Source organism: Carcharhinus amblyrhynchos, chromosome 23 (genome assembly GCF_965287045.1).
Source record: "Carcharhinus amblyrhynchos chromosome 23, sCarAmb.v2.hapA, whole genome shotgun sequence".
Taxonomy (NCBI): Eukaryota; Metazoa; Chordata; class Chondrichthyes; order Carcharhiniformes; family Carcharhinidae; genus Carcharhinus; species Carcharhinus amblyrhynchos.
The window spans coordinates 47,261,835-47,287,708 of record NC_137346.1 but is presented as its reverse complement, the minus strand read 5'-3'; the positions used below and the strand labels follow the sequence as shown (position 1 = coordinate 47,287,708).

At 45.2% G+C, this 25,874-nt stretch overlaps 1 protein-coding gene across 1 annotated transcript in view; it reads right to left on the bottom strand.

Moving 5' to 3' along the window:
- The window catches only part of LOC145357379 (uncharacterized), a 101,048-nt gene that overhangs the window by 38,648 nt on the left and 36,526 nt on the right, over positions 1-25,874 (bottom strand).

The following is a 25,874-nucleotide window of genomic DNA, read 5'->3' as shown; positions in this document are numbered from 1 at the left end:
GCTCTCCTCTATCCACCGCCCTAGACACATCCTCATAGAACTCCAGTAAATTTGTCAGACAAATTATGAGGCTATTAGGCGAGATTTAGGATACATAGGTTGGAGTAGGAAACTGCAGGGGCTGGGAACGACTGAAATGTGGAGCTTATTCAAGGAGCAGCTACTGCAAGTCCTTGATAAATATGTACCTGTCAGGCAGGGAGGAAGTGGTCAAGCTAATAGAGGTGTATAAGATAATCAAGGGTATAGATAGAGTAAACAGTGGTAGGCTTTTTCCTAGATTGGAGACAAATATCACAAGGGGCCATGGGCTTAAGGTGAGGGGGGAGAGGTATAATTTGGATACTAGAGGGAGGTTTTTCACACAGAGGGTCGTGGGGGTATGGAATGCTCTGCCAAGTAAGGTGGTGGAGGCAGGCACGCTGGACTTGTTTAAGGTTTACTTAGATAGACACGTGAGCGAAACAGGGATGGAGGGTTATAGGAGACTGTTTTAAATAAGGATCAGAGCCTCAGGACGTTCCTGGAAATCAACTGTTACATGTGTTGATGTTTTTCTCTTTTACTCCACAGGTACATCGGTCCACCTTGTTGTCTAACGAGGGGCACACACACAGTGGGTCGTGCGTGGGCTGCTCTTGGATGTTTCGAGAGTAGCCTGGTACTTCGCGTCGTTTGTGCACACTTAAAACTGGACCAGCAGATGGGCACCACAACAGCTCAGTGACTATCACTGTTAGCTGTGCAGATACATGGATTTCCTCCGGGTGTTCCAGTTTTCTCCCACACCCCAAAGATGTGCTCTTAGGCTGATTGGTGAAACAAATTGTCCCTAAATTATTCACCCCTTAATCTGGTTTCCAATGGGGTTACCATAAGCATAGACATGGGTCAAGGGTGGAGGAGGAAAAACACATTGTTAAGATGGCGGCACGGGCTCGTTGGGCCTGTTTCCCGTGCTGTGTTGTTCTTTGTTTGAGTGAGAGAACCGTGGTTTACTAAGGAAGTTGAATCTCTGGTGAAGAGGAAGAAGGAGGCTTATGTAAAAATGAGACATGAAGGCTCAGTTAGGGCACTGGAGAGTTATAAATTAGCCAGGAAGGAGCTAAAGAGAGTGTTAAGAAGAGCTAAAAGAGGACATGAGACGACTTTGGCAGATAGGATCAAGGAAAATCCTAAAGCTTTCTATAGGTATGTCAAGAATAAAAGATTGGTTAGGGCAAGATTAGGGCCAGTCAGAGACAGTAGTGGGAAGTTGTGCGTGGAGCTTGAAGAGGGAGGAGAAAAAATGAATATTTTTCGTCAGTATTCACGCAGGAAAAAAATCAATGCAGTCGAGGAGAATACTGAGATACAGGCTTTTAGACTAGACAGGATTGAGGTACATAAGGAGGAAGTGTTAGCAATTCTTGAGTGTATGAAAATAGATATGTCCCCTGAGCCGGATGGGATTTACCCTAGGATTCTCTGGGAGGTGAGGGAGGAGATTGCAGAGCCTTTGGCTTTGATCTTCATGTCATCACTGGCTACAGGTATAGTGCCGGAAGACTGGGGGATAGCAAACGTTGTCCCCTTGCTCAAGAAGGGGAGTAGAGACCATCCTGGGAATTATAGACCAGTGAGCCTTACTTCTGTTGTCGGCAAAGTTTTGGAAAGAATTATAAGAGATAGGATTTATAATCATCTAGAGAGAAATAAATTGATTAGGGATAGTCAACACGGTTTTGTGAAGGGTAGGTCATGCCTCACAAACCTTATCGAGTTCTTTGAGAAGGTGACCAAAGAGGTGGATAAGGGTAAGGCAGTTGACATGGTGTATATGGATTTTAGCAAAGCGTTTGATAAGGTTCCCCCATGGTAGGCTATTGCAGAAAATGCAGATGCATTGAGGGTGCATGGATTGAGGGTGACTGAGCAGTTTGGATCAGGAATTGGCTAGCTGATAGAAGACAGAGGGTGATGGTTAATGGGAAATATTCAAACTGGAGTTCAGCTACAAGTGGTGTACCTCAGAGATCTGTTTTGGGGCCATTGCTGTTTGTCATTTTTATAAATGACCTGGATGAGGGTGTAGAAGGATGGATTAGTAAATTTGCTGACGACACCAAAGTCGGAGGAGTTGTAGACAGTGAGGATGGATGTTACACTTTGCAGAGGGACATAGATAAGCTGCAGAGCTGGGCTGAGAGGTGGCAAATGGAGTTTAATGCGGAAAAGTATGAGGTGATTCAGTTTGATAAGAGTAACAGGAGTACAGAATATAGGGCTAATGGAAGAACTCTTGGTAGTGTCGACGAGAGAGAGATCTCAGTGTACATGTGCATAGATCCCAGGTTGACAAGGTTGTTAAGAAGGTGTATGGTGTGTTAGCTTTTATTGGTAGAAGGATTGAGTTTCGGAGCCGTGAGGTCATGTTGCAACTGTACAAAACTCTGGTGTGGCCGCACTTGGAGTATTGCGTACAGTTCTGGTCGCTGCATTATAAGGCGGCTGTGGAGGCATTGGAAAGGGTGCAAAGGAGGTTTACCAGGATGTTGCCTGGAATGGTGGGAAGGTCTTATGAGGAAAGGCTGAGGGACTTGAAGTTATTTTTGTTAGAAAGAAGAAGGTTAAGAGGTGACCTAATTGAGGCATACAAGATGATCAGAGGGTTAGATAGGGTGGACAGTGAGAGCCTTTTTCCTTGATGGTGATGGCTAACATGAGGGGACATAGCTTTAAATTAAGGGTAATTATAGGACGGATGTCCGAGGTAGGTTCTTTACTCAGAGGGTAGTAAGGGCGTGGAATGCCCTGCCTGCAGCAGTTGTGGACTTGCCAACTTTAAGGGTGTTCAAATGGTCAGTGGATAGGCATATGGATAACATGGGAATAGTTTAGGTTAGAGGGTCATTAGATTGGTTCCACTGGTCGGCGCAACATCAAGGGCCGAAGGGACTGTACTGCGCTGGAATGTTCTATCAACAAAAAACTCTGGAATTCCCTTTGTGGTCCTCTCAATCTCTCGTCCACAATAATTTTCCATAAATCCTATTTCTTTGTCCAAGCATCTGGTCACCTGACCTGACATCTCCTGAGTCTGGCTGACAGAAGTTTGTTTATAACGTTGCTGTGGAGTTTGCTGAGAATTCGAAGCAGTTTCTTGGACAAGTTATTCCCATTCCCATTCCCATTGAAGAACCTCAACCCCACCCCCAATCAGACACAGCCACTGCGCAGACTCCGCACTGTCCCTCGCTAAGATGACGCAGACGCACATTGCGCGCTGGGACATGGTGGCCGTCAACTCAGCGGCTCCGCTCGGAATAAACGGGAGGCCAGGAAATTATCTCACCTGATTTGCGGTTTACACAACATGTTTACAAAGTCTTTCCGCCCACCCGCCAGATCCATCACCCTCTCCCAGCCGCCACTCACCGATGGACATCAGATTACCCGCTGCTCACCGCCATTACTCGCACTGCGCATGCGCCAGGCGTATCACCGCCCCTCATTTACTCTGATTGGTTAAAGGACCAGCCGCACAGCCCAGCCCCCTCGCTTCCTATTGGTCCAGAGCTGTCATCAATCAGTCGGGTATTGTGACGGGTTCACAGGACCGGGGGGGGGCGGGGGGGGCGGGGGGACCGGGGGGGGGCGGGGGGACCGGGGGGGGGGCGGGGGGACCTGGCTGGGGGCGGGGGGACAGTTGGTGGGGGGGCGGTGGGGCGGGGGGACAGTTGGTGGGGGGGCGGTGGGGCGGGGGGACAGTTGGTGGGGGGGCGGTGGGGCGGGGGGACAGTTGGTGGGGGGGCGGGGGGACGGTGGGACAGTTGGTGGGGGGGCGGTGGGGCGGGGGGACAGTTGGTGGGGGGGCGGGGGGACGGTGGGACAGTTGGGGGGGCGGTGGGGCGGGCGCGGGGGTAGTGGGGGCGGGGGGGCAGTTGGCGGGGGGACAGTTGGCGGTGGGGCGGGGGCAGTGGGGGCTATGGCACCTGCTCCGCCATTCAATAAGATCATGGCTGATCTTTCTGTGAACTCAGCTCCTTTTTCCTGCCCGCTCACCATAACCCTTAATTCCTTTACTGTTCAAACATTTATCTATCCTTGCCTTAAAAATATTCAATGAGGGAGCCTCAACTGCTTCACCGGGCAGGGAATTCCACAGATTCACAACCCGTTGTGTGAAGACGTTCCTCCTCAACTCAGTCCTAAATCTGCTTCCCCTTATTTTGAGGCTATGTCCCCTAGTTCTAGTTTCACCTGCCAGTGGAAACAACTTCCCTGCTTCTATCTTATCTATTCCCTTCATAATCTTATATGTTTCTATAAGATCTCCCCTCATTCTTCTGAATTCCAATGAGTATAGCCCCAGTCTTCAGTCTTTCCTCATAAGCCAACCCTCTCAACTCCAGAATCAACCTAGTGAATCCCCTCTGCTCCCCCTCCAATGCGAATATATCCTTTCTCAAGTAAGGAGGACCCAAACTGTACACAGTACTCCAGGCGTGACCTCATCAGCACCTTATACAGCTACAATGTAACCTCACTTTTTAAACTCCATCCCTCTAGCAATAAAGGACAGACCTCCATTTGCCTTCTTAATTACCTGCTGCACCTGCAAACCAACTCCTTGAGATTCCTGCACAAGGACACCCAGGTCCCTCTGCACAGCAACATGCTGCAATTTTTTACCATTTAAATAGTGGTCCATTTTGCTGTCATTCCTACCAAAATGGATGACCTCACATTTACCAACATTGTACTCCATCTGCCAGACCCTCACCCACTTACTTAAGACTATCTGTATCCCTTTGCAGACTTTCAGTGTCCTCTGCACACTTTGCTCTGCCACCTATCTTAATGTCATCTGTGAATTTTGGCACACTGTACTTGGTCCCCAACTCCAAATCATCTATGTAAATCGTAAACAATTGCGGTCCTAACACTGACCCCTGAGGCACACCACTAGTCACTGATCACCAACCAGAAAAACATCCATTTACCCCAAGTTTTTGCTTTCTGATTGTTAACCAATCCTCTATCCAAAGTAGTACATTACCGGTAACACCATGTACCTTTATCTTATGTAGAAGTCTTTGGTGCAGCACCTTGTCAAATGCCTTCTGGAAATCCAGATACACCACATCCACAGGTTCCCCATTGTCCACTGCACATGTAATGTTCTCAAAGAATTCCATCAAATTAGTCAAGCATGACCTTCTCTTCATGTTGTGTCTTACCAATGGGATAATTTATATCCAGATGTCTTGCTATTTCTTCCTTAATGATAGATTCAAGCATTTTCCCTACTGCAGGAGTTAAGCTAACCAACCTATAGTTACCCGCCTTTTGTCTACCTCCTTTTTTAAATAGTGGCATCACATTTGCTGTTTTTCAATCTGCGGGGACCACCCCAGAGTCCAGTGAATTTTGGTAAGTTACCACTAGTGCATTTGCTATTTCTCCCACCACCTCTTTTAGTACCCAGGGATGCATTCCATCAGGACCAGGAGACTTGCCTATCTTTAGCCCCATTAACTTGCCCAACACTCTCTCTTTTGTGATAATGATAGTTTCTAGGTTCTCACCTGCCTTCCTGTCATCAATTTTTGGCATGTTATTTGTGTCTTCCACTGTGAAGACCGACACAAAATACCTGTTCAGTGCCTCAGCCATCTTCTCATTTCCAGTTATTACATCCCCTTCTCTTCCTCTAAAGAACCAATGTTTACTTTAGCCACTCTTTTTTTATATTTGTAGAAACTTTTGCTGTCTGTTTTAATATCCTGAATTAGTTTACTCTCATAATTCATCTTACTTTTCTTTATAGCTTTTTTCGTGGCTTTCTGCTGACCTCTAGGTTCCCACTAATCTTTGCCACTGTGTATGCATTTTCTTTCAAGTTGATACCCTCCTTTATTTCCTTAGATATTGTAAGGAAATTTGTACTCAATATGTAAGCATGTTAGTACTCAGAGAATTTGTACTGAATAATTGTACCTAAACTGGGTATGAAATATGGAATCACGGATAGTATTAGAGTGTTTTCCTTGAAGTAGAATTAGGATGGGTAAGTAGAATTGGGATGGGTAATCAAGTATAGCTGATTTGTAACCTAATATAATCAAGTGTAGCAAATGTGATCAGAGCAGGAGACCCAGAGAAGTAGTATAGCAGTTACTTATTAGCAAATGCAAACAGCAGTCACTTGGGGAGACAATGGGTACTATACAGCTGTCCAGCTTAATATATGATCGTAACAAGCAGGAAAGAATAAAGTGAGCATGTTTTTCTTCACATTCGGCCTAAGTCAGCTAAACCACTATCGTTGTACAAGCAGAGTCGTAAAGATAAGGGCAAAGGATGTAACTACCATGGTTTCGAGAGGAAAAGAGACGTAACAATGGGTGACCAATCTCAAGCAAGGTAAATAAGGGGTCAGTACAGAAACAATGGTGGCTAAACGAGGTCGCATTGTAAAGACAAGATAAGAATCTTGAGATATGGAGCTGAAATGTACTTAAAAGACTGTAAGCCGAGGGCTCTGTGGAATGCTCCGGACATCCCGGCTTTATTCTCTTGTACTGGAAAATAAAGTCTACTGCTTGGAAGATTACAACTCAGACTCTCTGTTTCAATCGGGCTACATAAGTTGTCGTCCTGGGGAACCACGACAATATCCATAGCTGATTATCTCTTTTTCTACAGGTCTTCCTTATCACTGATAGAGACTTTTGCTGAGCACTGTGAAAGATCAGTTTGAAAGTCCTCCACTGTTCCTCAATTGTCCCACCATAAAGTTTTTGCTCCCAGTCTACCTTAGCCAACTCCCGCCTCATCCCTTTGTAATCTCCTTTGTTTAAACACAAGACACTGGGATTGGATTTTACCTTCTCACGCTCCATCTGTATTTTAAATTCAACCATACTGTGATCACTTCTTCCAAGAGGATCCAAGAGGAACTGCAAGATCATTAATTATTCCCATCTCATTACACAGGACCAGATCTAGGATAGCTTGCTCCCTTGTAGGTTCAATTACAGACTGTTCAAGGAAGCTATCATGGACACATTCTGTGAACTCCTCCTCAAGGCTGCCTGGTGACTTTCAAATGGTGAGAGTGGCCACAGACTCAGGCTGACTTTTTTTATTCATTCATGGAACATGGGCATTGCTGGTTGGCCAGCATTTATTGCCCTTGAACTAAATGGCTTGCTAGGTAATTTCAGAAGGCATTTGAGAGTCAACCACATTGCTATAGCTCTGGAATCACATGTAAGCCAGACCAGGTCAGGATGGCAGATTTCCTTCCCTAAAGCGAACCAGATGGATTTTTCTGACAATCAACAGTAATTTCATGGTCATCAGTAAATTCATAATTCCAGACTTTTTAAAAATTGAATTCAAATTCCACATCTGCCATGGCAGGATTTGAACCCAGTCCCCAGAACATTAACTGGGTTTCTGGATTAATAGCCCAGCAATAATTATAGAATCATATAATCCCTCAATTCAATTGTTTGTCCATTGTTGTTGATGAGGACCTCGACACCATTAGTCATTTTGAGGCTGGTTGCGGTGTGTCTGAAGATGACTGATCAGGGCCAATTCAGACATGGAATGTCCTGGCCCATATTGGACAGACTTGTGTAGACACTGTAGTTGTTGTGCTGGTGGCTCTGGACTTGCGCAGCTCGCGCTTAAGTTGTGCTTCACCTTGCTTCGTGAGCTTGACAGCCTTTGTGGATGAGGCAATGTCAGGTAAGGCAGTTTTGTTCCAGTGTTTCCCAAGTGGTCGTGTCAATGTCAAGCGACTTCAGGGAGGTCTTGAGTGTGTCTTTGTAACGTTTCTTCTGCCCTCCATGTGAGTGTCTTCCAGCAGAGAGTTCCCCAAAAAGGAGCTGCTTGGGTATGCGCTCGTCTGACGTACGGATGACATGACCTGCCCACCGGGTCTGCGCTCTCATCAGCAGTGTGTGGACTGGTGGTAGACTTGCTCTAGAGAGAACTTCAGTACTTTGTCTTGCCATCTGATGCGTAATATTCTGCAAAGACAAGTCATGTGGAAATGATTGAGCTGTCCTGCATGCCTTTGATACTCAGTCCATGTTTCAGAGGCATACAGGAGGATAGTGAGTACCGTGGCACTGTAGACCTTCAGTTTTGTTGTTGGGCTGATTCCTCGATGTTCCCATACAGTGGAGCGCAGTCTACCAAAAGCAGAACTTGCTATAGAATCCCTACAGTGCAGAAGGAGGCCATTTGGCCCATCAGGTCTGCACTGACCACAATCCCATTCAGGCCCTATCCCCATAACTCCTAGCTAGTCCACCTGACACTATGTGGCAATTTAGCATGGCCAGTCCACGTACAGGCACATATTTGGAGTGTGGGAGGAAACCAGAGCACCTGGAGGAAACCCACACAGTCACAGGGAGAACATACAGACTCCAAATGCCAGCATTTGTTGGCCATCCCTATTTTCTCTTGAACTGAGCATTTTTTCTAAGCCATTTCAGAGGGCAGTTAAGAGTCAATCACATTGCTGTGGGTCTGGACTCTCCTGCAGGCCACACTGGGTAGGAATAGTAGATTTCCTTCTGCAAAAGGTCCAGATGAGTTTTCGTGTGAATCAGAAAACAATGTCATCACCGAGGCTAGCTTTCACTTCGATTTCAGTTCTAGGCTGTGGTGGGATCTGGACCTGTGTTCCTGGCTGTAGATGGGATTAACAGTAGAAGGGATGAGGTAGACTAAGACTTAGTTATAGGCATCAACTTACCATCAGAAATACAGCTATGTTATATAAGTAACTGAATTATATTAACATTTTTAATATGTTATAACATTTTAAAAAAGGGTTTAATGTGAAAAACAATAATGTTGAATATTCATTCAAGGCCAATGTGCAAGATAAATGAAAGATGTAGCAAATTAGTAAATAGGCTAAGAAACACAATGGACTTTTTGATTAAGAAACTGAAACATAAAGTATGATATATTCTGGGAGGAAAGTCAGACAGCAGATCAATATCAGATATAAGAAAACCAGTTAGGAAAATTGCTAACACATTAGAATTTGTAGTTGAGAATTCTGATTAATTCTAAATACTCAATTTGAGGATAATTAGCAGCTAATGTTTTAATATGTGGTTTGAGAATAATGCAAAATATTTAATTGACATGTTAATAATGTCTCTAAGGAATGAATTTGTAACGTGCCAGTAAAATGAAAAATGTATTCATGAATGATACCAGCACAAGTCAGGCACACATAAAGCAATAAACTAAATTATTGATGCGTATCTAGGCCAGAGAATAATGCCAAAAGATAAAGGTGCCTTCATTTAGTATCAGAGCCAGTTTAAATTGATTAGAGAAATGCTGAATCAAAAGAAGCCATTTTTAAGAACATAAGAAATAGGAGCAGGAGTAGGCCATCTAGCCCTTCGAGCCTGCCCCGCCATTCAATAAGATCATGGCTGGTCTGATAGTGGTTCAGTTCCACTTACCTGTCCGCTCCCCAAAAATCTACCTGTGACTTAAACACAAGGTAGCCGCCACTGCTTCAATGGGCAGAGAATTCCAAAGGTTCACTACCCTCTGGGAAAGAAGATCCTCCTCAACTAAATTGACTCCTTCTTATTTTGAGGCTGTGCCCTCTAGTTCTTGTTTCTAAGCAGAAATAATCTCTCTGCTTCTACCCTGTCTATCTCCTTCATTATCTTATATGTCTCCATCAGATCTTCCCTCAGCCTTCTAAACTCCAATGAGTACAGGCCCAATCTACTTAATCTCTCCTCATGCTAACCCCCTCATCTCTGGTATCAACCTGGTAAACCTTCTCTGTGCTCCCTCCAAAGCTAATATATCCTTTCTCAAATAAGGGGACCAAAATTGCACACAATTTTTGCAGCCTCACCAGTACCTTGTACAATTGCAGCAAGACCTCCTGCTTTTATACTCCCTCTCCCTCGCAATAATGGCCAACATCCCATTTGCCTTCTTGATCACCTGCTGCATCTGCAGACTGAGTTTTTGTGATTCATGCACAAGGACCCCCAGGTCCCTCTGCACAGTAGCATGTTGCAATTTTTCACCATTTAAATAATAGTCCATTTTACTATTTTCCTTCCAAAGTGGATAACCTGACACTTGCCAATATTATACTCCATCTGCCAGATCCTTGCCCACTCACTCAGCCTATCCAAATCTCTCTGCAGACTTTCTATGTCTTCACACAATTTGCTTTCCCACTTGTCTTTGTGTCATCAGCAAACTTTGTTACCCTACACTTGGTCCCCTCCTCCAGGTCGTCTGTGTAAACGGTAACCAGTTGAGGCCCCAGCACCGATCCCTGCAGCACTCCACTAGTCACCAACTGCCAATCAGAAAAGCACCCATTGATTCCAACTCTCTGCTTCCTGTTAGATAACCAATCCTCAATCCACGCTAACACTTTACCCCCAACTCCATGTACCTTAATCTTCTGCAGCAACATTTTGTGTGGCACCTTTTTGAATGCCTTCTGGAAATCTAAAAATACCACATCCACCGGTTCCCCTCTGTCAACCGCTTTCGTTACATTTTTATAAAAATCCAGTAAATTTGTCAGACACGACTTTCCCTTCATGAATCCATGCTGCGTCTGCTTGATTGAACCATTCTTTTCCAGGTGTCCTGCTATTTCTTCTCTTTTCCCTGGAGAGACGAAGGTTGAGAGGCGACCTGATAGAGGTTTATAAAATGTTGAGAGGAATAGATAGGGTGGATTCTCAGAGGCTATTTCCCCGGGTTGAAATGGTCGCTACGAGAGGACACAGATTTAAGGTGCAAGGAGGGAAGTTCAGAAGTGATGTTAGGGGTAAGTTTTTCACTCAGAGGGTGGTGAGTGAATGGAATCGGCTGCTGTCAGTGGTGGTGGAGGCGAACTCGCTGGGGTCTTTTAAAAGACTTCTGGATGAGTATATGGGGTTTTATGGGATTGGGGGTTATAGATAGGTGTTGATGTGATCGGCGCAACTCGTGGGCCGAAGGGCCTGTTTGTGCTGTAGTGTTCTATGTTTCTATGTTTCTATGTTTACAGCACAGGAAACAGGCCCTTCGACCCTCCAAGCCTGTGCCGCTCATTGGTCCAACTAGACCATTCGTTTGTATCCCTCCATTCCCAGGCTGCTCATGTGACTATCCCGGTAATTCTTAAACGATGCCAGCGTGTCTGCCTCCACCACCCTACTTGGCAGCACATTCCAGGCCCCCACCACCCTCTGCGTAAAAAACATCCCTCTGATATCGGAGTTAAACCCCGCCCCTCTCACCCTGAGCCTGTGACCCCTCGTGTTCGCCACCTCCGACCTGGGAAAAAGCTTCCCACTGTTCACCCTGTCCATACCCTTCATAATTTTATTCATCTCTATTAGGTCTCCCCTCATTCTCCGTCTTTCCAGGGAGAACAACCCCAGTTTACCCAATCTCTCCTCATAGCTAAGACCCTCCATACCAGGCAACATCCTGGTAAACCTTTTCTGCACTCTCTCCAAAGCCTCCACGTCCTTCTGGTAGTGCGGCAACCAGAACTGGACGCAGTATTCCAAATGTGGCTTAACCAGCGTTCTACACAGCTGCAACATTAGACTCCAATTTTTACATTCTATACCCCGTCCTATAAAGGCAAACATACCATATGCCTTCTTCACCTCCTTCTCCACCAGTGCTGCCACCTTCAGGGATATGTGGACTTGCACACCCAGGTCCCGATGTGTTTCTATACTCTTGATGGCCCTGCCATTTATTGCAGAGCTCCCCCCTACATTAGTTCTTCCAAAATGCATTACCTCGCATTTATCTGGATTAAATTCCATCTGCCATTTCTCCGCCCAATTTTCATAGAATCATAGAACCCTACAGTGCAGAAAGAGGCCCTTTGGCCCATCAAGTCTGCACCGACTACAATCCCACCCAGACCCTACCCCCATATCCCTACACATTTACCTACTAATCCCTCTAACCTACACATCCCAGGTCACTAAGGGGCAATTTTAGCATGGCCAATCAACCTAACCCGCACATCTTTAGATTGTGGGAGGAAACCGGAACACCCGGAGGAAATCCAAGCAGACATGAGGAGAATGTGCAAACTCCACACAGACAGTGACCCGAGCCGGGAATTGAACGCAGGACCCTGGAGCTGTGAACATAGAACATAGAACATTACAGCGCAGAACAGGCCCTTCGGCCCACGATGTTGCGCCGACCAGTTAAAAAAACAATGACCCACTAATCTAAACCAATCCCTTTTCGTCCATAAACCTATCCACGGATCTCTTAAACGCCCCCAAACTAGGCGCATTTACAACTGCATCAGGCAGGGCATTCCAATCCCTCACCACCCTCTGGGTAAAGAACCTACCCCTGACATCTGTCCTATAACTACCACCCCTTAATTTAAAGCCATGCCCCCTCGTGCTAGCTATCTCCATCCGAGGAAAAAGGCTATCACTATTCTAAACTTCTAATCATCTTATATGTTTCAATAAGATCCCCTCTTAGCCTCCTTCTTTCTAGCGAAAACAACCCCAAATCCCTCAGCCTCTCCTCATAGGACCTCCCCTCCATACCAGGCAACATCCTGGTAAACCTCCTCTGCACCCTCTCCAAAGCCTCCACATCCTTCCTGTAATGTGGGGACCAGAACTGCACACAGTACTCTAAGTGCGGCCGCACCAGAGTTGTGTACAGTTGCAACATGACGCTGCGACTCCTAAGTTCAATCCCCCTACCAATAAACGCCAAGACACCGTATGCCTTCTTAACAACCTTATCTACTTGATTCCCAACTTTCAGGGATCTATGTACACATACACCTAGATCCCTCTGTTCATCCACACTATTCAAAGTCCTCCCGTTAGCCCTATACTCAACACATCTGTTATTCCTACCAAAGTGAATTACCTCACACTTCTCCGCATTAAACTCCATCCGCCACCTCTCGGCCCAGCTCTGCAACCTGTCTAAGTCTCCCTGCAAACTATGACACCCTTCCTCACAATCTACCACACCTCTGACTTTGGTGTCATCAGCAAATTTACTAATCCACCCAACTATACCCTCATCCAGATCATTAATAAAAATTACAAACAGCAGTGGCCCCAGAACAGATCCCTGAGGCACACCACTCGTAACCGAACTCCATGACGAATATTTACCATCAACCACCACCCTCTGTCTCCTATCTGCTAGCCAATTCCTGATCCAATTTCCTAGACTACCCTCAATCCCATACATCTGCATTTTCTGCAGAAGCCTACCATGGTGAACCTTATCAAATGCCTTACTAAAATCCATATATACCACGTCAACTGCCTTACCCCCATCCACCTCTTTGGTCACTTTCTCAAAAAACTCAATAAGGTTAGTAAGGCACGACCTACCCGCTACAAAACCATGCTGACTATCTCCAGTCAATTCATTACTCTCCAAATAACTATAAATCCTATCCCTAATTTTTCTAAAACCTTGCCCACAACAGAAGTAAGACTCACCGGTCTATAATTCCCGGGGAAGTCTCTGTTCCCCTTCTTAAACAATGGGACAACATTCGCTATCCTCCAATCTTCCGGTACTATACCAGAGACCAACGACGACCTGAAGATCAGAGCCAGAGGCTCTGCAATCACCTCTCTTGCCTCCCAGAGAATCCTAGGGTAAATCCCATCCGGACCAGGGGACTTATCTATTTTCAAACCCTCTAGAATATCCAGCACATCCCCCTTATCAACTGCAATACTGTCTATTTTACACCCCTGCAACCCAGTGTCCTCCTCAGCTATATTCATGTCCCCCTGCGTGAACACCGAAGAGAAATATTGGTTCAATGCCTCTCCAATCTCTTCCGGTTCCACACACAACTTCCCTCTACTGTCTGTAACTGGCCCTAATCTTCCCCTGGTATAGTACCGGAAGATTGGAGGTTAGCGAATGTTGTCCCATTGTTTAAGAAGGGGAACAGAGACTTCCCCGGGAATTATAGACCGGTGAGTCTCACTTCTGTTGTGGGCAAGGTTTTAGAAAAAATTATTCGGGATAGGATTTATCGTTATTTGGAGAGTAAAGAATTGATTGGAGATAGTCAGCATGGTTTTGTGGCGGGTAGGTCGTGCCTTACTAACCTTGTTGAGTTTTTTGAGAAAGTGACCAAAGAGGTGGATGGGGGTAAGGCAGTGGACGTGGTGTATATGGATTTTAGTAAGGCGTTTGATAAGGTTCACCATGGTAGGCTTCTGCAGAAAATGCAGATGTATGGGATTGGGGGTGATCTAGGGAATTGGATCAGGAATTGGCTAGCGGATAGGAGACAGAGGGTGGTGGTTGATGGTAAATATTCATCATGGAGTTCGGTTTCGAGTGGTGTGCCTCAGGGATCTGTTTTGGAGCCACTGCTGTTTGTAATTTTTATTAATGATCTGGATGAGGGTATAGTTGGGTGGATTAGTAAGTTTGCGGATGACACCAAAGTCGGAGGTGTGGTAGATAGTGATGAAGGGTGTCATAGCTTGCAGGGTGATATGACAGGTTGCAGAGCTGGGCCGAGAGGTGGCAGATGGAGTTTAATGCGGAGAAGTGTGAGGTAATTCACTTTGGTAGGAATAACAGATGTGTTGAGTATAGGGCTAACGGGAGGACTTTGAATAGTGTGGATGAGCAGAGGGATCTAGGTGTATGTGTACATAGATCCCTGAAAGTTGGGAGTCAAGTAGATAAGGTTGTTAAGAAGGCATACGGTGTCTTGGCGTTTATTGGTAGGGGGATTGAATTTAGGAGTCGCAGCGTCATGTTGCACAACTCTGTACACAACTCTGGTGCGGCCGCACTTGGAGTACTGTGTGCAGTTCTGGTCCCCACATTATAGGAAGGATGTGGAGGCTTTGGAGACGGTGCAAAGGAGGTTTACCAGGATGTTGCCTGGTATGGAGGGGAGGTCCTATGAGGAGAGACTGAGGGATTTGAGGTTGTTTTCGCTGGAAAGAAGGCGGCTAAGAGGGGATCTTATTGAAACATATAAGATGATTAGAGGTTTAGATAGGGTGGATAGTGATAGCCTTTTTCCTCTGATGGAGAAATCTAGCACGAGGGGGCATGGCTTTAAATTAAGGGGTGGTAGTTATAGGACGGATGTCAGGGGTAGGTTCTTTACCCAGAGGGTGGTGAGGGATTGGAATGCCCTGCCTGCTGCAGTTGTAAATGCGCCTAGTTTGGGGGCGTTTAAGAGATCCGTGGATAGGTTTATGGACGAGAAGGGATTGGTTTAGGTTAGTGGGTCATTGTTTGGTAACTGGTCGGCGCAACATCGTGGGCCGAAGGGCCTGTTCTGCGCTGTAATGTTCTATGTTCTATGTTCTAACCAACCTTCTGTTCTTGACATACCTATAGAACGCCTTAGGATTCTCCTTAATCCTATCAGCCAAAGTCTTCTCATGTCCTCTTTTAGCCCTTCTTAACTCACTCTTCAACTCCCTCCTAGCCAATCTAAAGCTTTCTAATGCACTACCTGAGCCCTCAAGCCTCATCCGAACATAAGCCTCCTTTTTCTTTTTAACCAACGAATCAACTTTTTTAGTGCACCACGGTTCCCTAGCCCTACCAATTCCACCTTGCCTGACAGGGACATACATATCACGGACTCGCAGTAGCTGCTCCTTGAAAAAACTCCACATTTCGGACGTTCCCAGTCCCTGTAATCTCCTAGTCCAACCTATGCTTCCTAATTCTCTCCTAATAGCCTCATAATTACCCTTCCCCCAGCTAAAACTACTGACCCGAGGTTCATGCCTATCCCTTTCCATCACTAAGGTGAACATAACCGAATTGTGGTCACTATCACCAAAATGCACACCAACTTCCAAGTCTACCACCTGGTCTGGCTCATTTCCCAGCACCAAATCCAATATAGCCTCACCTCTAGTTGGCCTATCTACATACTAAGTCAAAAAACCCTCCTGCACGCTTTGTACAAAAACTGACCCCTCTAACGAGCTAGAGCTATAGCAATTCCAATCAATATTAGTAAAGTTAAAGTCCCCCATAACAATTACCCTATTACTTTCACCAAGCAGTAGTGCTGACCACTGTTTTACCGTGCCACCCATTTTCCAGCCTATCTATATCCTGTTGTATTGTCCGACAATGTTCATAGCTATCTGCAAGTCCAGCCATCTTCGTGTCATCCGCAAACTTGCTGATAACACCAGTAACACCTTCTTCCAAATCATTTCTATACATCACAAATAGCAGAGGTCCCAGTACAGAGCCCTGCGGAACACCACTGGTCACGGATCTCCAGCCGGAAAAAGACCCTTAGACTGCTACCCTCTGTCTCCTGTGGCCAAGCCAGTTCTCTACCCATCTAGCCACCTCTCCTTGTATTCCATGAGCCTTAACCTTCTTGACCAACCTGCCATGAGGGACTTTGTCAAACGTCTTACTGAAATCCATATAGATGACATCCACGGCCCTTCCTTCGTCAACCGTTTTTGTCACCTCCTCAAAAAACTCCACCAAATTTGTATGGCACGACCTCCCTCTTACATAACCATGCTGTCTATCACTAATGAGATTGTTCCTTCTTCTTAGCTAGCCTTGCCCTGGCCCCCAGCTCGACCCCAGCCTCAGTGCTTACTGTTTTTACACTTATCTGTTATTTGCTTGTTTATTTGCTTGTTTTGTGTGCAGTTTTGGGCGCCGCACCTGCGCAAGGATATTTTGGCCTTGGAGGGAGTGCAGAGGAGGTTTACTAGGCTGATACCGGAGTTGAGGGGGTTGAGCTATGAGGAGAGGCTGAATAAACTAGGCTTGTACTCGTTAGAGTTTAGAAGAATGAGGGGAGATCTCATTGAGACGTATAAGATGATGAATGGGATGGATAGGATAGAGGTGGAAAGACTCTTCCCGCTCAAAAAAGACAGTAGGACTAGGGGGCACAGCCTCAAGATAAAGGGGGGGCAGTTCAGAACGGAGTTGAGGAGGAACTTCTTCACTCAAAGGGTGGTGAATCTCTGGAATTCTCTGCCCGTTGAAGTGGTGGAGGCTGCCTCGCTAAATATTTTTAAGAAGCGGGTTGATGGGTTTTTGATAAGAGAGGGGATTAAGGGTTATGGGGAGAGGGCGGGAAAGTGGAACTGAGCCACGACAGATCAGCCATGATCTTATTGAATGGCGGGGCAGGCTCGAAGGGCCAGATGGCCTACTCCTGCTCCTATTTCTTATGTTCTTATGTTCTTATGTTCTTATAGCCTGTCCCACCTCGAAGTTATTATTTTGGGGGCCTATAGACCACACTCACCAGTGACTTTTCCCCTTATTATTCCTTGTCTCCACTCACATTGATTCCACATTTTGCTCCTTAGAGCCTATATCATCTGTCACTACTGCCCTGATGTTACTCTTGATTAACAGAGCTATCCCGCCTTCTTTTTCTTCCTGTCTATCCTTCTGAAATGTCTGATACCCCTGGATATTCAGTTCCCAGTCCCGGTCACCCTGCAACCATGTTTCTGTAATGGCCACTAGATCATATCCATTTCTACTGATTTGTGCCATCAACTCATTCACTTTGTTTCGAATGCTGTGTGCATTCAGGTAAAGTTCTTTATGTTATTCTTTCTTACTTGCACCCAATTTGTTAGTGCATTCCTTTGTTTGCACGCTCTGTCCCTTCCTGTCGCAAACTGGTTATCCTTGCCCAGACCATCTCCCTGCACTGCATTCTCGTGCTTGTCACCTCTTTCACTCTGCCTGAGGTTAGATTCCTGCCATCTTCTATACTCTCTGTCCTATTACGTGGTCTGGAAACTTTACTAACCTCTCCTGAGCCCTCGACTCCTTTAACTAGTTGGGAGAGAACTTCCATAAAACGGACAGATAAATGACAGATGTATATTTGAAGGTGTCAAAAAATAATTGATTAAAGGACATGCCATCATTAGATTGACAGAACTGTGAATGAATGAAATTGCTTTTAATTAAGTGCTGTGCTGATTAATCTGATAACAAAAAGTATAACTATTTCACATTTTGGCATAAAATCTGAGATTTTTTGTGAAAACCTGTTAGTGCATTAGTTGTGTAGGTGGAACCATTGATTTATCTTAATTGTATGTTTGTCTGAATATTTTTAATTTGTAATGTTTTTGATTCTAACATTTCAATGTTTTAATAAAACTAGTTTAATTGAAGAATTTCATTGAGCTGAAGAAACTTTTTTTTGCCTTTGTGAAATATTTAATGAAAAAATTTAGTCTTTGATCAGGCCACCTAGAAAAATTTCCCAAAACATTAAGCCTCGGAATTCATACTGCACTCATTTTGCCACGATATCATCATCTTCCTGGAAAGATATCTATGTTAATCCTCCACCTGGAATCAAAGCATTGAAAAAACACATTCTGACCAGTGCTGTGCAACAATCAAAGTCAGGCACCCTGGATAGGAAGGACTTGACCAGTCATCTCTGGTTCTATTTCACAAAGAGAAAATGCTGTGAATCCTTGGCAGGTCAGACCCAATCTGTAGCAGGAGAAACAGTGAACGATTCATGTCACAGATCTTTCATCAGAACTGGAAAGCAGTTATCAATGCTACAGATTTTAATTAAATTCACAGACAGGGAACAAGGGAGGGGTGAGAATGGAATAGAAGATTTGTGATCGTATGGAAAGCATGAGAGATTAAATAACAACAGGGATGAAGATGGAAGGGGAAAATGATGGGAATGTGATAAATTCAGAAAATAGGTAAGTCATTCTGTGCATCATCGTTTAAAAATCAACAAAGAATGACTAAGAAGTTGATAAAGGAAGGATAGACGATGAAGCTAAACTAGCACTAAATATAAAAAAGAGTTTTTACAAATATATAAAGAGGAGGAGGCTGGCTAGAGTGAATGTTGGACCCTTAGAGGATGAGAGGGGGGATTTAGTGGTGGGAGATGAAATGGCTGAGGCCTTAAATAAGTTTTTTGCCTCGGTCTTCACGGAGGAGGACGCAAATAGTTTGCCGGGTATTAAAGATAGAAGGATGGTAGGAGTTGAGGGCCTGAATGCGATTACTGTCACTAGAGAGGTAGTGCTTGATAGACTAATGGGACTGATGGTGGACAAGTCCCCAGAACCGGATGGAATGCATCCCAGGGTTCTGAATGAAATGGCAGAGGTGATAGTGGATGCCTTAGTAATTATTTATCAAAATTCACTGGATTCCAGGGAAGTGCTGGAAGATTGGAAAACAGCTAATGTTACGCCGCTGTTTAAAAAAAGTAGCAGACAAAAGGCAGGGAATTATAGGCTGGTTAGTTTAACGTCTGTAGTTGGAAAAATGCTTGAATCCGTCATCAAAGAAGAAATAGCGAGGCACCTAGAAAGGAATGGTTTGATAGAGCAGACGCAGCACGGATTCGTTAAGGGGAAGTCGTGTTTAACAAATTTATTGGATTTCTATGAGGATGTGACTAGTGCGGTAGATGGGGGGAACTGGTGGATGTGGTGTTTCTAGATTTTCAAAAGGCGTTTGATAAGGTGCCTCACAAAAGGTGCACGAAGTTGGGGGTAAGGTGTTAGTGTGGATAGGGGATTGGAGAGACTCTTCCCGCTCAAAAAAGACAGTAGGACTAGGGGGCACAGCCTCAAGATAAAAGGGGGGCGGTTTAGAACGGAGTTGAGGAGGAACTTCTTCACTCAAAGGGTGGTGAATCTCTGGAATTCTCTGCCCGTTGAAGTGGTGGAGGCTGCCTCGCTAAATATTTTTAAGACGCGGGTTGATGGGTTCTTGATAAGAGAGGGGATTAAGGGTTATGGGGAGAGGGCGGGAAAGTGGAACTGAGCAGCGACAGATCAGCCATGATCTTATTGAATGGCGGGGCAGGCTCGAAGGGCTAGATGGCCTACTCCCGCTCCTATTTCTTATGTTCTTATGTTCTTAATAGGAGGCAGAGAGTTGGTATCAATGGGTGCTATTCTGATCGGCAGTTGGTGACTACTGGAGTGCCGCAGGGATCGGTGCTGGGGCCTCAGCTATTTACCAATTATATAGATGATCTGGAGGAGAGGGCTGAGTGTAGGGTGACTGCTGATGACACAAAGATGAGTGGAAAAGCAAATTGCACAGAGGGTGTGGAAAGTCTGCAGAGGGATCTGGATAGGCTGAGCGAGTGGGCGAGGACCTGGCAGATGGAATATAATGTTAGCAAGTGTGAGGTTATCCACTTTGCCAGAAATAATAGTAGGAGGAATTACTATTTAAAGGGCGAAAAGCTGCAGCATGTTACAGTGCAGAAGGACCTGGGGGTCCTTGTGCATGAGTCGCAAAAACCCAGCCTGCAGGTGCAGCAGGTGGTCAAGAAGGTGAATGGTATGCTGGCCTTTATAGCGAGGGGGATTGAATATAAAAGCAGGGAGGTCTTGCTGCAACTGTACAGGGCACTGGTGAGGCCGCAGCTGGAGTACTGTGTGCAGTTTTGGTCGCCGCACTTGCGCAAAGATATTTTGGCCTTGGAGGGAGCGCAGAGGAGGTTCACTAGGCTGATACCGGAGGTGAGGGTGTTGGACTATGAAGAGAGACTAAATAGACTGGGTCTGTACTCATTGGAGTTTGGAAGGATGAGGGGGGATCTTATAGAGAGGTATAAGACAATGAAAGAGATGGATAGGGTAGAGGTAGAGAGATTCTTCCCGCTTAGAAAGGATAGCAGGACTAGAGAACACAGCCTCAAGATAAGGGGGGGGGGTGCAGTTTAGATCAGAGTTGAGGAACCTCTTCACTCAAAGGGTGGTGAGTTTCTGGAACTCTCTGCCCGTTGAAGTGGTGGAGGCTACCTCGCTAAATATATTTAAGTCACGGGTAGATAGGTTTCTGATAGACAAGGGAATTAAGGGTTATGGAGAGAGGGCGGGAAAGTGGAACTGATCCACTTCAGATCAGCCATGATCTTATTGAATGGCGGGGCAGGCTCGAAGAGCTAGATGGCCTACTCCTGCTCCTATTTCTTATGTTCTTATCTGTTTTTGCTTCGATTGGAAATGTGCTGCTTCTCTGTTGACCCATGTTGCTTTTATCCCACACTGAAAAATCTCAATCCTTCTGCAGGGCTACCTATTACCAAATTTTAATTGAACAAAATTATGAGAATTCTGGTAATTTTTAAACATTAAAATGATGAAACATGGAAATATATATTCTAATAAGGAGGACATTCGATCTATCCTGTCTATGCTTTCAGGAGTGAGGAATTCAATCTAATCCTACATTTTATCTGTTTCTCTGTATCTCATTAGGTTATGGGACCTCAATTGTTTTGACAGGTTCTTTTTTAATCCAATGTAGGTTTCTGCCTCAACATAGCTCAGACAGTGAGTTTGACACTCTATCTTCGGCTGCACCATTGAACATAGGTTCACAAGGATGTTGCCGGAACTTGAGAAGCTGAGTTACAGAGAGAGATTGAATAGGTTAGGACTTTATTCCCTGGAACGTAGAAGGGGAGATTTGATAGAGGTGTATAAGATTTTGATGGGTATAGATAGAGTGAATGCAAGCAGGCTTTTTCCACTGAGGCTAGGGGAGAAAAAAACCAGAGGGCATGAGTTAAGGGTGAAAGGAGAAAAGTTTAAAGGGAATATTAGGGAATCTTCTTCACACAGAGAGTCGTGGGAGTGTGGAACGAGCTGCTGGATAAAGTGGTAAATGCGGGGTCACTTTTAACATTTAAGAAAAACTTGGACGGGTTCATGGGTGTGGAGGGATACGGTCCAAGTGCAGGTCAGTGGGACTAGGCAAAAAATGGTTCGGCACAGACAAGAAGGGCCAAAAGGCCCGTTTCTGAGCTGTAATTTTCTATGGTTCTATCTTCTGGGTGAAAAAAATTACTCTACACCTCCCAGCTCACCCTGTCATTAATTATGTTGCATTGAATAATTTAGTTTTCTATGACTCTGTTGGTAAGAACTTCTATGTTGGGAGGTTAAGAGGTCAAATCGCATTACCAGGACTTGTGCACAATAATCTAGGTTAACAGTCCCGCAGAGTACTGAGAGAGTGCTGTAATGTTAGAAGTGTTGCCCTTTGTTTGAGATTTTAAACTGAGATCCCCTCTGTCTGTCAGGTGGATACAGATGATCCCTTAAAGCAACATTTGTTCGGCTGCACCGATGAACATATTCCTCATACGCCCAGTGAAGTAGAGGATGTTTTTCGCAGACAACTTCAATGGATTGAGAAACAGACTGAATCGAGTTGTGCACAGTGCATTTCCAATGGAAGACTAGAAATGTTTTTTACAGTCAGTTTGACTGGAAATTCCACCATTTCCAATATTTTTTACTTCAGATATCAAGCATGTTGTTTTTCTTTAACTAGTGAGTTTTCAGAATGTGGAACTTATTGCAAAAAAATGTTTTGAGATCCTCTCTTACCTGAAAATTGATGGGGAAAATTAAAGTGTGAATAAGATCATTATCAGCTGACAGTGGAAAGGGATTCACTTGGTCATCCCATTTACTGATACAATAGCAGAGTCACATTGGAGAGAGACCATTGTTATTGTGAAAGGATTCACAGCCCGCCCAGGTGTAACCCAGGATTTTCTCAATTTCCCTATTAGCATCCAACTACAAATGTTCCAAGGATTTCATCCACAATTCATGCATCATTACTGACAAGACGCAGTTAAATGTGTCAGGGAAGGAGTCACTTGTTCCCTTCATCTGTTGAGACTGCAGTGAGTTCATATCTACCTTAATGGATTTGTATATTATTAATTACACCCAGGATGGAGATATGGGTGGAGGGTCCCGTGCTCTTTGGCTGCAATATCAATTGATCTAACAATGTTATTTTCTGTTTTTTGATGTTTCAATCAGAATGGATTCAGTAAACAGGATGTGGAGATGCTGGAGTTGGACTGGGGTAAGCACAATAAGAAGTCTTACAACACCAGGTTAAAGTCCAACAGGTTTATTTGGCAGCACGAGCTTTTGGAGTCTCAGGCTCCTTCTTCAGGTGAGTGAGGAGTTGTATTCACAAACAGGCACATACAGACACAACTTCAATTTACAAGATAATGCTTGGAATGCGAGTCTTTAAAGTAATCAAGTCTTAAAGGTACAGACAATGCAAGTGGAGAGAGGTCCGAGCACAGGTTAAAGAGATGTGTATTGTTTCCAGCCAAGACAGTTAGTGAGATTTTGCAAGCCCAGCCAAGACGTGGGGGTTACAGGTAGTTTGACATGAACCCAAGATCCCGGTTGAGGCCGTCCTCACGTGTGTGAAACTTGGTTATCAGTTTCTGCTCAGTGACTCTGCGTTGTGTAACGTGAAGGCCGCCTTGGAGAAAGCTTACCCGAAGATCAGACGCTAAATGCCTGTGACTGCTGAAGTATTACCCAACTGGAAGAGAACACTCCTGCCAGGTGATTGTCAAACGGTGTTCATTCATCCATTGTAGTAGCATCTCCATGGTCTCCCCAATGCACCATGCCTCAGGATATCCCTTTCTGCAGTGTATCAGGTAGACAACATTGGCCGAGTCGCAAGGGTACGTATTGGATGGTGTTCTCACGTGAGATAATGGCATCTGTATTGATGATCCGGCATGTCTTGCAGAGGTTGCTGTGGCAGGGTTGTGGTGGTGGCTTGGTCATTGCTCTTCTGAAGTTTGGGTAGTTTTGCGGCAGACAATGGTCTATTTGAGGTTGTGTGATTGTTTGAAGTATGGGGATGGCTTTGGTGAGATGTTCATCTTCATTGCTGACATGTTGAAGGCTCCAGAGATGTCGTAGCTCCTCCACTCTGGGGAAGAATTGGGTGACGGAGGGTACTCAGGCTGCCGTGTCCCGTGTTTGTCTTCTGAGGAGGTTGGTGTGGTTTTTCACTTTGGCACTTCAGAACTGTCGATCAATGAGTTGAGCGCCGTATCCTGTTTTTATGAGGGCATCTTTCAGTTTCTGTAGGTGTCTATTGCGATCCTCCTCCTCTAAGCAGATTCTGGGTATACAGAGGGCTTGTCCTTAGGGGATGGCTTCTTTAACGTGTTTAGGCTGGAAGCTAGAGAAGTGGAACATCGTGAGCTAATCCATGGGCTTGTGGTGCTGAGGTGACCGTCCTTAATGGAGATGCGTGTGTCCAAGAATGCAACCAATGCCAGAGAGTAGTCCATGGTGAGTCTGATGGTGGGATGGAACTTGTTGATGTCATCATATAGTTGTTTCAGTGATTGTTCACCATGAGTCCAAAGGAAGAAAATGTCATCGATGTGTCCAGTGTGTTGCATCGGTTGAAGGTCCTGTGCGATGAAGGAGGTCTTGTTTGAACCTGTACATCATGATGTTGGCACATTGAGGTGCGAATTTGGTCCCCATGGCTGTTCCGTGTGTCTGGATGAAGAACTGGTTGTTGAAGGTGAAGACATTGTGGTCCAGGATGAAGTGGATGAGTTGTAAAATTACATCTGGAGATTGGCTGTCAACGCTGACAACTTTCAATGAATCGGAACAGCCGTCAGAAGGATCTGCAGTGCAGCAACTGAAGAGGAATCAAATTTTCTCCTCCAGAAGGCCATATGCCCAAGCCATCAGGAGATGCATAAATGCCAGATTTATCAGCTGCACTCACAAGACAGCCCTGAATGTAAGCACAATGTAATGCCATCTACGCTCTCAAGACCAACTGCAACATTGTCCACTGGTTTGATGACAAAGGAGAGGCCACTGTCATACTGAACAGAATGGATTACTGCAAAGAAGTGTACCGACAACTAAACAACAAGGAACACTGCAGGCAGTTACCCACAGATCCGACCAAAGAACACACACATCAACTCAACAGACTGATCAAGACCTTTGATCTGGACCTTCACAGCACCCTCAGTGCTTTCATCCCAAGTGCTCCCTGCGTTGGAGATCTCTACTGCCTCCTGAAGATACACAAGGCAAACACACCTGGCCGTCCCATCGTATTGGGCAATGAGACTGTGTGACAGCCTCTCTGGCTACGTCGGGGGCATCCTGAAACCCATTGTACAAACCCAGCTTCTGTCATGATATTCCTACAGAATCTCAGCACACATGGAGCAGTTGAACCGGGAGCACTCCTCATCACAATGGATGTCTCGGTATTCTATACCAACATCCCCCACGATGACATCATTGTTGCAACTCCCTCAGTACTCAACACTAACAATTTCCAATCTCCAGATGCAATTTTCCAACTCACCTGCTTCATCGTGGACCACATCTTTATCTTCAAAAACCAGTTCTTCATCCAGACACATGGAATAGCCATGGGGACTAAATTTGCACCTCAATATGCCAACATCTTCATGCACAGGTTCGAACAAGACCTCTTCATCGCACAGAACCTTCAACCGATGCTATACACTAGATACATCGATGACATTTTCTTCCTTTGGACTCACGGTGAACAATCACTGAAACAACTATATGATGACATCAACAAGTTCCATCCCACAATCAGACTCACCATGGACTACTCTCTGGAATCGGTTGCATTCTTGAACACACGCATTTCCATGAAGGATGGTCGCATCAGCACTCAGCACCAGAAGCCCATGGATAAGCTCACAATGCTCCACTTCTCCAGCTTCCAGCCTAAACACATTAAAGAAGCCATCCTCTGTGGACAAACCCTCCATATACACAGAATCTGCTCAAATGAGGAGGATCGCAACAGATACCTACAGACGAATGAAAGACGCCTTCATAAGAACATGATATGGCACTCGACTCATCGATTGGTATTTCCGACGTGCCACAGCAAAAAACTGCAATGACCTCCTCAGAAGATAAAAGTGGGACACAGCGAATAGAGTACCCTTCTTCCTCCAGTGC